Genomic DNA, 13,096 nt, shown 5'->3' with positions numbered 1-13,096 from the left:
ACTGACTAGAAGGGGCTCCCACTAAGACTGGGACAATCTGAGCATAAAAATAAATAATAATGGCAATATGTTATCATGGACTCAGTACAATCAGAATCTATGAGTTTTCACTAATAGAAATAAATAACACATTAAAAACAAGGGAGAAAGGAGAGCCCATCCTCACAATAGATGTTAACCAATACATAAATTATCATGGAATGAGAAAAAACATCCTTTGGCAAACATCTTATCAAGAATTGATTCAGACAAGAATCATCAACAAATGCTAAAGCTAAGGGAAGAAAGTTTGATGAAGAACAGGATGTTTACCTAGTCTAGAAATAAATCCTCACAAAATATGTATACATTAAAAAGAAACAGTAACTTTACAGTGAGGAAAACCTTGGTGGAGAACACTTTAAGGATCAACTTTAACATTACCTATAATGGCACACATGGATATAAAGTGCCTCCTGATATGATGCACTGGGAAGAATTCAATATCACTTTTGTAGTATTCCTGCCAAAAAAAGGCATAACTTTAATCCCGAGCAAACCCAACACGGGGACATTCTGCAAAATAACTGGCCTATCATAATTTTCAAGACTCAAGGTCAAGAGAGCCAAGGAAAGGCTGAGATATAACGAATCTAAAGAGACATGACAACTAAATGTAACAAGTGATCCTGGACCAGATTAAAAAAAAACCAAAAACAAAAAAATCTGACATAAAGGATATAATTGAGTCAAGTGGCAAAGCTGGGACTAATGGTATTACATCAACATTAATTTCCTGGTAATTGTATTGTACTGTATTGGAAATGCATGTTGAAGCATTTAGGTGTAAAGGGATGACAGATCACTGACTGACAGATTGATAGATAGACAGAGTTGGGGAGACAGACAGAGAGAGAGAGAACGGAATGGTAAAGCAAATATGGTAATCTGTAAGCAATTAGGGAGCTAGGGTGGTCTATGAAAGCTCTTTATGTTATTCTTGACACTTTCCTGTAAGTTTGAAATGACTTTGAAACAAGGAGTCAAAAATATTTGCCAGAGTAGAGGGAGTGAATTGGGGTAGATCAAAGAAGACTGGCAATGGGTTGATCATTGTTGAAATAAGGGGCATACAGAAATGAGTCTATGATACTCTTTATTTTTGTACAAGTTTGAAATTTTCCATATTAACAAATTTCTTAAAGGGAGAGAATATTTTTTTGCTACATCCTGAATATATTGTGTTCTCTTTGTCTCAGCTATTACCACCTTTCTCTACAGCCATTATCTCTTTCCTAAATGGCTGCAATAGCTTTCTGTCCACTCTACCTACAGCCTTTCTTGACCCTGATAATTCATGCCTCTCTGTAATCTTTTAACTGCCTAGGACAGATCCCACTAATCCCTATTTAAACTCTCCAATGGATTCCTGGTAGACTAAGGGTAAAACCCCAGCTCTTCCCCTTGATTGTTACTTCCCTGCATAAACCAACATTGCCATTTCTTCTTTTTACTACTTTCTCCCTCTAGGCAGATTGCTTTTGTTTACAATCCCTGAACCTACTCAATTCATTTCGTCCTCAGGGCCTTTACATTTGCTGTTCCCTCTGCCTGGAATCTCATAATCTTCATGTCCTGATCATTTGAGTTCTGTATCTGTCACTTCCTCAAGATGCCTTCCCTGATGGTTCCACTCAATTGCCACACTCTCCAGTCACCCTCTATCATAGATCATTCTTTTCTATTCTCACCCATCCTTACATGAAATTGTAATTTTTGTGAACTTTCCATGCTTCCCACCAGATATAAAGAAAGACCATGAAGGCAAGAGACTTGCTCATTCTTTTCACTGATGGCACAGTACCTGGCACATACGGATCATGCCATAAAAAATGGGGGATGTTAGACATTCAAATTCTAGTTTTGTTTTTCATTGGTTGAGTGAACTTGGGTAAATCCCTTGGGCAAATCCCTTGGGCAAATTCCTTAATCTTTCTGAATCACACTGTCCTCATCTATGGAATGGTAGCAATACCCAATGCACATCTCACTGGGTTAAACAAAATTTTGAACGCACATGTGCCTGAGAGATGCAAAGAAGTAGACGTGCATGGCTTTATTATTATAATGAATTGATACTGGGATTATTGACAAAATCATGTTCCCTGTCTAAAAGAGAATAAATTCTAAGCTTTTAACTATAGCCTGCTAAGTCCTCCCACCCCTCATTATCTGCTTCCTGTCTTTCTCTCTCTGGCCTTCTATCTATATCTCAGAATCAATCCTATCAAATCTTCCCAAATCATGGAATGATACAATTTGGGCCTCTGCTCAGATGCTTCCTTTATAGGACACGCTCAGTCCTCTGACCTATTGTCTGCATGAGAAATACCCACTTACCTTCAAAATTCAAATGAATTGTCATTTTTTTCTATGAAACTTTTCCTAAGTACCTTCTCATCCCCTCCATCTCCAGGCTTCCAGGGGTACAGTGGGTACTCCACCAATGAGACCCCTGATACGGTTTACAGTACACATTTGTTTTCATGACTGTCTTTCCCACTGTACTGTGGGTTCTCCAGGGCAGGAACTGTACCTTATTTACCTGTTTACCTGTGTATCTCCCCACCAGATCAGAGCAAGCCCTTAATAAATGACTGTTGGATTTTTGCTGCCACCACCACCACCATCAGCAGCAGCAGCAGCAGCATCTCCTTAGAGAGGAGAGAATGGCCAGTGATGACACAGTTTTGCAGAATAAACAAATGCAGATAAATGGGGGAGACTGGGTTCAAGTCATGGCTCTGACCTTGGGCAAATCACTTCCCCACTCTGGACAACAGTTTCTTTTTCTGTTGTAAGAAGGGCACCGTATAATCTATACACTCCCTTCTAAAACTACATTTCATGCTTCCCATTCCTCAACACCAGAATTATACTCTAACTGGGATGTCCAAAGTGTGGTTCCTGGGCCTCATGGAGAGAGCGTTAGACCTTCCACAAGGGACTGGGAACTCCCAGGTCTAAACCAACGGAAGCTAGAGCCGTCCTTCATGCCTCCCTGCACAGCTCTTATCTGACCTTAATGATCACGGCTCTCACGGCTCTCTGTGAGAGATCCTTTGAGCTGTAATTACTAATTGATGTTTGTAAAGTCTTTGAAATTCTCAGGTGACAGATGTAATCAAGGGCCAATTTATTATGATAATTGTTATTAGTACAGCTCCTCATTATTTGTTGATGTTAACGGCAGGGCCAGCAGGTGTTTCAAGATTAAGCAGGGGATTGAGGCTGGCCATATCTGGGCAGAGAAAGAGATAAATGTGATGTGTGGGGGATCTGAGGTCTTTTAGAGACCCTGCTGATTTCAGTCTAGTCAGATTCCACTTTGTGGGGTAATGAATCAGCATCAAGGCACTAAATGTATAAGGCTGCCTAATGGCATTTTTACATGTTCATGTTCAAACCCAGCTCGGTCTCTTGCTCCTGGAATGTGCTTCGGCACATCCTCAGTCTTGGCTTGCTCATCTGCTAAATGAAGATACATACAGTATGAATTTACACTTGCTTGAGGCAAGGAAGAGCTGATGTGGGAAGACCAGTTAGGAGGCTGTTGAGGTTTCCCAGGCACAAGATGATGATATTTAGGATGAGGATGGTGACACTGGAAATGAGAAGAATATGTAGATTGAAGAAAATTTGAGTGTTGAACCATTAGGATTTGGTGAGCAACTGGATACAGCAAGTGAGATGTCTTGGGCAACCCAGACTTCTAAGATAGGAAAGACTCAGGGATCTTTTTGGAGGGGAGGAATGAACAATTCAGTTTTTAAGAAGTCATTGCTTACTATCTCCACCAGTCTCATGTAGGTTTGGTTTCTGTGAATCTCATCAACTCTGCAGCCCAATAAATTGAGTTAATGGGAAAATCTGGGGGCCATGATGCAAAGGTTGGAACATGACCAACATTCAGTTTCCAGGAAGGGCTTGCAGAACTGCCCACTTGTTTCTCTGTAAGTACATTTCTAACCTCCCTTTGAAATCTCACTCTTCCTGTCTCCTCGATGTATCCAGTGTGCCAACTGGTGTCTTTGCACACTTTGGACTTCGATGATTTTGTTTCTCCTCCCTTAATTACCTCCTCCTGAATCCTATTCCCAGTCTATTCAAATTTGATTGACGGGTTTCAAAAGTCTGTGCACCCACTGATTTTTCGTGTCCTTTCCTTAGTACACCTCTATCCTCTGCCTCATATATATCACCTGTGATATTCTAATAATGATAACTGACACTAACTCAGTGTTTATTGCAAGCCAAGCACCATGATAAGCATTTTTAATGCATCTTATTTAATATTTACATTTTGATAAAGTTGATACTATGGGCATAAAAATTTTCCAAATGAGAACTTGATTCATAGAGTTTAAATCACTTTCCTAAGGTCACATGGATGGTCAGTGCCAACCTATGCAACAGACTCTGTACCAGGTATGTTCATCAACAATGCCTAGGGAAAAAAACTTTGAGATCCATTAATTTATTTAATGGAATTAATTGATGGCATTAATGCTATTATACAGCACAAGAAACAAAATCACTGAGTGTAAATGAGTCCATTAAATTTCAATTTAATATTGTATCACAATGTTGATTGGGTATGGTATTGGAGTAGAGATAGTGTTGAGTGTTGGAGTAGAGATAGTATGATATTGGCCAGTATCTCCTCAGAGCCCCTTATGTAAGAATATACATGATAAATCTCCCTTCTAGAGTCTCCCATGGAAAGTATGTATGCTTCTGTCCACGAAGAGAAGCTTTGCAAATCTGCCATACATTCCTTTTTGCCTTTGCTTCCAGGAAGCTCAGGAGGTACAGCTAATGTTCTATTTCATTAACCACCTATGTTAGGCCTCTAGTGTAATGACAACGTTTCTTCTCCTAAGATTCTTGAGCTAATTTTAAATTTATATTAAGTCAGTATGCATACGTATTCACGTATATACACACATAATTATATACACATGCTAAAATATTTATGTGTATTATGCATATATACACATATGCTGAATTTGCACATGTGTGCATGCACAAACACATACACGTATATGTGATATCTTCATTCAAAAGGTACTTAGGAATATGAATAAAGTTATCACAATCTATTATTTATTCCTTACAAAGACTCCGGGGAGCTTGGGAGGGCATATCTTGTCCCTACTTGACAGATGGGGAAACTGAAGTTTAGTAGGCAGGTATTCATTTCATGAAGCTGAAAAATAGCAGAGCCAGTTTTTAAAGTCATAGATCCAGTTTCCAAATTCAGTGGTATCCCAACTTTTTCACCATTTGGAGGCCAATTGGGCCAAACTTCATAAGGACCCTTGGTTTGCAAGGGGCCTGATAGAAGCAGAAACCCCTGCTAAATGGAAACTTAGGTTGCTATTTCCATGAGCCTTTTGAGGGCTGGGGGCTGGAGCCTCAACACCCAGACTGACAAGATTATCAGCTATCAACATTTGGGTAACCTCCATTTCCTTTTCCAAATGAGTCTAAAGTATCTTTGTGTTGAAAGGAAAATGTTCTTGGTCCCTCAGGTCTCATACCATGATAATAAAATCTGTAGGAACTAGGAGTGAGTGAAAAAATAAATTAGCAACCTGGGAGAGCTCGTTTTGGTATTTGTACAAGGTGACACTCAGGGAATTTCTCTCTCACTTAGTAAGAGAAGTTTGAGCCCCAACAGGGCTTCAATAGAAGTTCAGAACTTTTAATAGCAGGTGCTAAGGCTCACATGGTAGAATGGAGCTTAGAGGTAGGTATGCTCAGGAGGCTGGGTGATCCCCAGGATCTGAGGATTGGGAAGGAGGACTGGGCAGGTTGATGCGGCAGGCAAAGCAGGCTCCGGTGACAAAGCAGGACTTGGAGGGGCACTGACCAGGCCTAAGCTTTCCAAAGTGGTTATAGAAAGGTTTTGGTGATAACCCTGGCTTCCAAATGTCCAGTTCAGTCTCCCTCTCTACTTTCACTCAGCTGCAGCAGAGCTGATACAATCCAGAGACAAGTTCCTAACATAGGACTATGGTAACAAGTCAGTAAAATAATACGTGGAGGTCTTCAGTTCACAGTTTTCTGATACTTTGGCAGCAATTGATGGGTGGGAGAGATCTAAAGTTTTCTGAGGCCTCTCAACCATACTTCATGGTAGACTTGGAAGAACCACTGCCTTTCAAAGTGGAATAGTGTCAACAGGGAGTATTAGACATTTCTTTACCATGTATCGATGTAGATAAAATAAGAAAGCTGTTACTAAAATCCCTTCTTCAGTATGAAGTAACTGAGATTCTATGAGATTGTTGGATGCTCCTGGCAGTCTATTCATTCACTGATTTAAATGGAGTCGCTTTGTGAGACCAATTGGGAAGTAGCACAGGTGATAGCATCTTCTTAGTGTCTGGGATGCAGTAGGAGCACAATAATAGAAAGTTCTCAGGATCTGTAATAGGAAATGGACAGGTGCTTCAAGATTGAATGTATCATGGGAATTTTATGGAAAAGTTTCATTATGGGCAATAATAAGGAAGTGTGGTGGTCATTAAGGATGTTCTCAAATACCTTAAGTTCACATTCTTGGCACTTGGCTGGAATCAGCTGCCTCATTGTTTTTGAAGTTAAGCATGGCCGCATAAATAGCCTTGGCCAATGAAATGTCCAAGTGGTGGGTATCATTTTGTGTGGAAACTTTTTAGAATGAGCGCCCTTTTGCCACATTTCTCTTTCTCCGCCTTGGTGACTGCGTAAGCGTATGTCAAAATGGACTTTCCCTTAGCCTCAGCTCCCTGAGTGACTATGATGAACAGAGTCCTTCTGCTGACCCATTCTGGACATGCAGAAGGAATGAACAATATTTCTTTTTCTGATAATACATGGAGGTTTCATGGTTGTTTGCTACTATAGCATAAATTAGTTTGTCCTAACCAATACAGGGGTTTTCTTATAAATTCCCTGATTGGAATATCTAAAACCCAAGTCATGAGATAGCCCTGTATGATCTTAACCCTAACCCATCTGAGCTTGGGCCTCCCCTATCTTCTCATTCCATGGTCCACCTGAGCTTTCCTCACGTGACAAGTGAGAAGTCACTAAAGGAGACAAGTGAGAAGTCACTAAAGGAGAAATAGAATCAGGAAACGGGGTTGGGAGGGGCAAGATCACTCCCCAAAGACAAAATCAATTATGTCACAAGATTTAACAAGAACAGAGGTCAGACTTGGACCATGTGTGAAACATTAAACTAATAAAAATAAAGCCTGAAGTGAAGTTATGAAGCAATTAAATGATGGGTGAGTCAAGACAGTCAACAGCTTCCACATAGACATAGTTCCTGAGGTTAGATAAGGACGCTCCAACCTTCCCCTGCCTCAGGAGAGGAGCTGCAGGAAAGCAGCAAAAAGGAAAAGAACTTGGGCAGGGGGTGGGGGAGGTAGGTCATTCATCTTGAGACGTTAAGTAACAGCACAAGTTCACATCATTGGAAATAGCCCAAATTCAAAGCCAAGTCTGTCTGATGACTGACTACCTCTCAGTTCTTTCCACCCCACCATGCCTCAGAAAACCAATCCATGTGCAAACATTCTTTTAACAGTTTTTGGACACAACTAAATATAGCTCCTTCCAGTACATTCAGAGACACAGAACTCTCCATAACCACACTCTACCTAGATAATCCTCACTATTATAATGTGATTACACTGCAAACATGAGGACCCCTTCAAAATAGCATCTGGCTTCCAACTGCTCTCAAGAGGCAATTGAGTTCAGGAGCTGGAAGAGAAAGCGAGAGAATGAGAACAATCACCCTCTACTTCCCAATTCTCTTATTTAGATCACCATTTGGCAGAGGCATCATCCAGGTTAAATGTGCTCCTACATGATGAAAAAGATATGGCAAGGAAAGAGTTTTCCCTCTGCATAAATATAACATGCACAACAACCCTGCCCAAGAAAAGGTGGCTTCTGGTGGATATTTGCATGAATTTGCCACACTTGTTTTGCATCCAACCGTTAATTATGGTCCTTTCAACTTCACAATTATGGCTAATGGTGGTGGGGATGCAGAGAACAGTAGATTCAGCAGACCTCATTCTGGGAGGAGTGGGGGAGAAAACAATGCAAAACTGCACCCACCTGCTGTTTACAACTGAGACAGTTACTCTGGGTACCATTTGGAAGATTTGGAGGAAATCAAGGCTGCCCAGGAGCCTGGAGCTTGGGAAATGAGACAGCTGGGGAAAAGTCTTACTGCTACGATGGAAGGAAGGTCCTCCAGGGGCTCATCTGTCTATGGTGAAAATAGCTCAGAACCACATCTCTCATGCCACACAGAATGGAAATTCAGACTGCACTGACACTTACCCGGTATCTTTCAGAATTCAAGATCTTTTCTCATTTAATCTTCGAAATGACTGTGTGAGTTTTATATTACCATTTCGATTTCATAAGCAAGAAAACAGACTCACAAACAAGAAACAGTTCGAAACAGTTCATACTCTCATTCATTCACTCATGCAACAATCATCAAGTATCTACTATGTGTTAAATATTGTATTTAGTATGGAGAATACAGAGGCAAACAAAACAGAGCTGCTACCTCCAGTAGCTCTCAGTTTAAGGATGAAGGCATGCACTACGCAAAAATAAGTGCAATTAAAAGTGTGCTCAGTGTTATAAAAAAAAAAAAAGAACAGGTTAACATGTAAGTGAGTACTGGCATGGACAGCTCTTAGAAAATATAAATGCATGGGGCGCCTGGGTGGCGCAGTCGGTTAAGCGTCCGACTTCAGCCAGGTCACGATCTCTCGGTCCGTGAAGTTCGAGCCCCGCGTCAGGCTCTGGGCTGATGGCTCGGAGCCTGGAGCCTGTTTCCAATTCTGTGTCTCCCTCTCTCTCTGCCCCTCCCCTGTTCATGCTCTGTCTCTCTCTGTCCCAAAAATAAATAAACGTTGAAAAAAAAATTTTATAAAAAAGAAAATATAAATGCAAAGTTCTCAGAGGATGGGACATCGAAAAGGAGGCCTGGAAAATGAGAAGGTACTAGTTCTGCAAAGAATGAAGAGAAGAGACAGTCAGGTAGAATTACAGCTTGCATAACGGCCCCAAAGTGAGAAAAATATCTTGGAATGTTAGGGAAATAATGTTTTAGAAAATGGTAAGGCGAGGAGGGGTAGTGAACATGTAGCAGGCATGGTCTAACTATCTTTGAAGTACAATTCTAGGTTCTAGGCATCGTTTTGAAGGAGGGCATTGGAAAAAAAGGAGTATGTCTATGAAAGTACAGAATAAATAGGATTAAGAAGATAGAGAAAATCATTCCAAGTGAGAAACAGAAGTAACTGCATGTTAGACATCAATAAGATATAGCCTGGGTGACCAAACAAAGATGGTAATTGGTACGGTCTTATTTTCTCCAAGAGGCTGACATGGGAAGAAAGATTTGATTTGTTCAAATAAATACAAGTGCCCAAGAGTACAGAGTTAAGAAGACCAAATTTGGCTTTATAGAAGGAAGAAAGTTCTAATAATTTTACCTGCTCCACAAAGGAATCAACTCTTTCCCTCCAGAGAATTGCAGTGATCAAGCTGAGGTTCTATAATGCCCTGCCAAGAACACCTTATTGGAGATTTCTTTGTAGGCTGCTGGTCTGCATTAGATGACACTGCAAAATTACCCAGTTCTAAAATGATATAATAGATCTATGATATAGCCATATCCAAAATAAATGGTTACAATATGGTTTGATTCACAAGAAAGACTGGCACTGAGGAGTCAGAACCAAGGAGAGTGCTCTAACAGCCAACACTGCCTTTGTTCTCCATAAGAAAGCATCAATGGCTAAATGTGATATTACTAATCTGATCAGAATTCCCAGTAAAAGTGCCTGTCAACAATCCACACTTCAGGAAAATACCTGCAAGGTCTCTGAGCACCATGCCTCATGATGTACATCATACTTGGGCTCTCCCTTGTGTTTACAGAGATGGATTAAAATACTTCCACATTTATGTAGATTACTGTAGAATTTACAGAATATCCTTATCCTCATCCCATTAATATTCAACACAGATCTTATGTCAACATTTAATGAGTGAAGAAATGCCTTTTTTTGACGTTTGGTATGCACTTGCTAGAGGTTTACTTAATTAATTGATCAATCATATGTAACTATTTTTAATAGCTTACTTAAAATCAGAGTTATTAGGGTTTTGTGTGTAGGTAGTCTGATTGCACAGGCTGGATATTTATCCAGTCTGATGAACTGAAAAAAAAAACTCTATTTAATATCCAGAATAAATATACCTGGACCCTAAAATTTTCTTACCCCATTCTGATGAAACTTGCAGGTAGGGTTGGGAGCAATAAAATTGATTGACAGTAAGTTATTCAATCTGGCCAACGACTATCCTGCAACAAATGGCCATTTTTTGCTTTCCTTTAATTTGTTTTAATTTAATGTGACTTGGCCTCATCCTTTGTTTGGTTTTAATCTTCTAGTAATATGGAAATAGCTTGATCCAAGATATTTTTTCCTCTTTAAAGAGGGGAACAAAGAACCACTTAAAAGAATCAAACCTGGTACTTTTGTCTTCTGGCTTGCTTTATAGTTGCTGATTTTCATCACTTACAGTTTCATCACTTACAGTTTCCTTTGCTTCTCCCCATTTTCTTTGTAGATTGTTGTTTCCTGTTTTTTAAAGGTTAGATTGGAAATCTGCCTTTATGTTTAAAAAAATTTACTTTTCAAAAATTCTCAGTATCAAAAATAAAGTAGTTGCTATTTGTTCCATCCTGTCTAAATTGGGGAAATTGGCAGATTTTTATTTACACTCATCAATCCTCCAGCTCCTTCTCAGTTTCTGTTGACATAACAGCAGATTACAGACCTTGATTAGAATTGTTAATTCCTTACATGTTCTCTTTAATTACTTTTTTATATTAACCTTCTCTTTTGTAACATATTTATAGCAATTATTTAGCATTAACACTATGTTTAGTTAATTTCCAAGTTCAGTGTTGGTCTTTTCATTCTACATTTCTCTGTTCTTGATTTCTTTATTTTGATTCATTGCTTGGTCAATTGCTCTTTGAATGATTTATTAGAGGCAGAGCATGCGGGAGCCCCTGGATACTGAGAATGTCTTTCTGATGTATTTACACAAGAACAACAACTGGGCTGATAAAGAATTTGTGGGTTATAACATTTTCTCCTCAAAAATCCTCCAGGCTTAACTGCATTGTCTGCTGCCCTTTATGAGATGGAGAAATCTGAGAGGGGCCAGCAGAGATTTGTTAGACTGAGAATGGCTTTTCTGCTCCTATGACTCTTTAACTTAACTCTTTTCAGTATAACTTAATACTAAATACAGTAATTTGAAATAGTGTGTAGTTTTTTCCTTGTCAGAAAAATACAACATGCTGAGCATCCGGCTCCCACAGCTCTTCCTCTGCTCCTTTTTCTCTCTGTTTCCTCCTGTCCCTCTGTCCCTCTATGTTTCCCTCAAGACACCTGGCATAAGCACCCATCCAATTCCTTTCCTGCAAATCTTAGTTCCAAAATGGGAGCACACATGGTGTGGGATGGAAGGCATAAGTAATTAAATGGCCTTGTTCATCCGGAAGCAGAAGTAGAAACTACTTCCTGGATGAGGTAGCTTCAGAGTGGGGTGACTTCTTTCCCAATGGCAAGCCTCCTTCCTTGAGGAAGTAGTTTACTGTGTGAAGTTTGTAAAGCCAAACCTCCCACAGTTCTCTTGCCTCACCTGCTTGTTCCACTCAAGGCCAACCACACTTGGGTTGGGGAATTCCTCCTGGGGTCCATTTGTCTCTATAGACTCGGTCTCCAGCTGGGTTTCTATTAGAGTCATGGTAGGAATGTGATATAGAGTGAACTGAGTACAGCTGCTACTCTTCTTCACAGCATGGAAACCCAAACAGCACCTCTTGACATGTCGCCAAGAGCAGAGAAACCCACACCTTCTCAGAATTGTGCTCGACCAACAAACTGGCCAGTCTGGGATGCAGAGAAACAGAGACAAGATGAGCCCCCAGATGCTTTCTGCCCATCTTTATGTCTTCTTCCTCAATACATCAGAGTGTTTCATGCAGAGGAAATACCAGATGGACAGATGGAAGGCAGTCTGGCAGCTTCTCTTTGTAGTTTTAGACTCTGAGGAATGTTGCTTGGGCAAGTAATAAATGCAGAACTGAAATACCAGTGTGGAATTTAAATGGGTATGTGGACATTTAAAATGTTAATTAGTTCCTCAATCCAGGTTTCTCATAAGGTAATGACTGCCACTGACAGACTAAACTCTCTATCTCGGCCACCAGAGCCTACAGAGGCTATTCAGCACACACTTCACCAAATCTTGCTTTTGTTTCAGCTTTCCTTTTTCCAGTGAGTTTCTCACTTCTCCAGATACACCATGGAACATGGCACACACCAGACTCCCTTATGTTAAGAAAAAGTCTTGCAGGGGAGGGGAGGGTTGCGCATACTATGTAACCTTAATATGAACTATAGGGCTTAGCTTATGTCAGTGTTTGTTGTATATTTGTTGAGTGAAATATGGCAACCTGAGATATATGCACAAAAGCAAAATGGGAAATACTTGTGTCATAAGAGGAACTAAAGATATTTAGTTTGCAGAAAATAAGACCAGATGGGTGTATCTGAACAGAGGGGAAGTGGATGGTAGGAAAGATCTTATGTAACTGAAAGAATACCACCTAAGAAGGTGATTGCATTGGTTCTCTTGGGACCTAAGGGTATGGACCAAGAGCATTGGGTAGAACCTATAATAAGAAACATATTTTGGGGCACCTAGGTGGCTCAGTCGGTTAAGCGTCCGACTTCAGCTCATGTCATGATCTCACAGTCTGTGAGTTCGAGCCCCGTGTTGGGCTCTGTGCTGACCACTCAGAGCCTGGAGCCTGCTTCAGATTCTGTCTCCCTCTCTCCCTGCCCCTCCCCCACTCATGCTCTGTCTCTGTCTCAAAAATAAATAAAAACATTAAAAACATGAAAAAAAAATAAACATATTTCAGGCAGTACAATAGAAG

At 40.2% G+C, this 13,096-nt stretch overlaps 1 protein-coding gene across 1 annotated transcript in view; it reads right to left on the bottom strand.

Annotated features, from left to right (window-relative positions):
- Window positions 1-13,096, bottom strand: part of PTPRT (protein tyrosine phosphatase receptor type T) — a 795,219-nt gene that overhangs the window by 223,223 nt on the left and 558,900 nt on the right. The window lies entirely within an intron of this gene.

This window comes from Prionailurus viverrinus, chromosome A3 (genome assembly GCF_022837055.1).
Source record: "Prionailurus viverrinus isolate Anna chromosome A3, UM_Priviv_1.0, whole genome shotgun sequence".
In the NCBI taxonomy this organism is placed as follows: Eukaryota; Metazoa; Chordata; class Mammalia; order Carnivora; family Felidae; genus Prionailurus; species Prionailurus viverrinus.
Note: the sequence above shows the minus strand (reverse complement) of the source record. Positions and strands in the feature narration are given on the sequence as shown.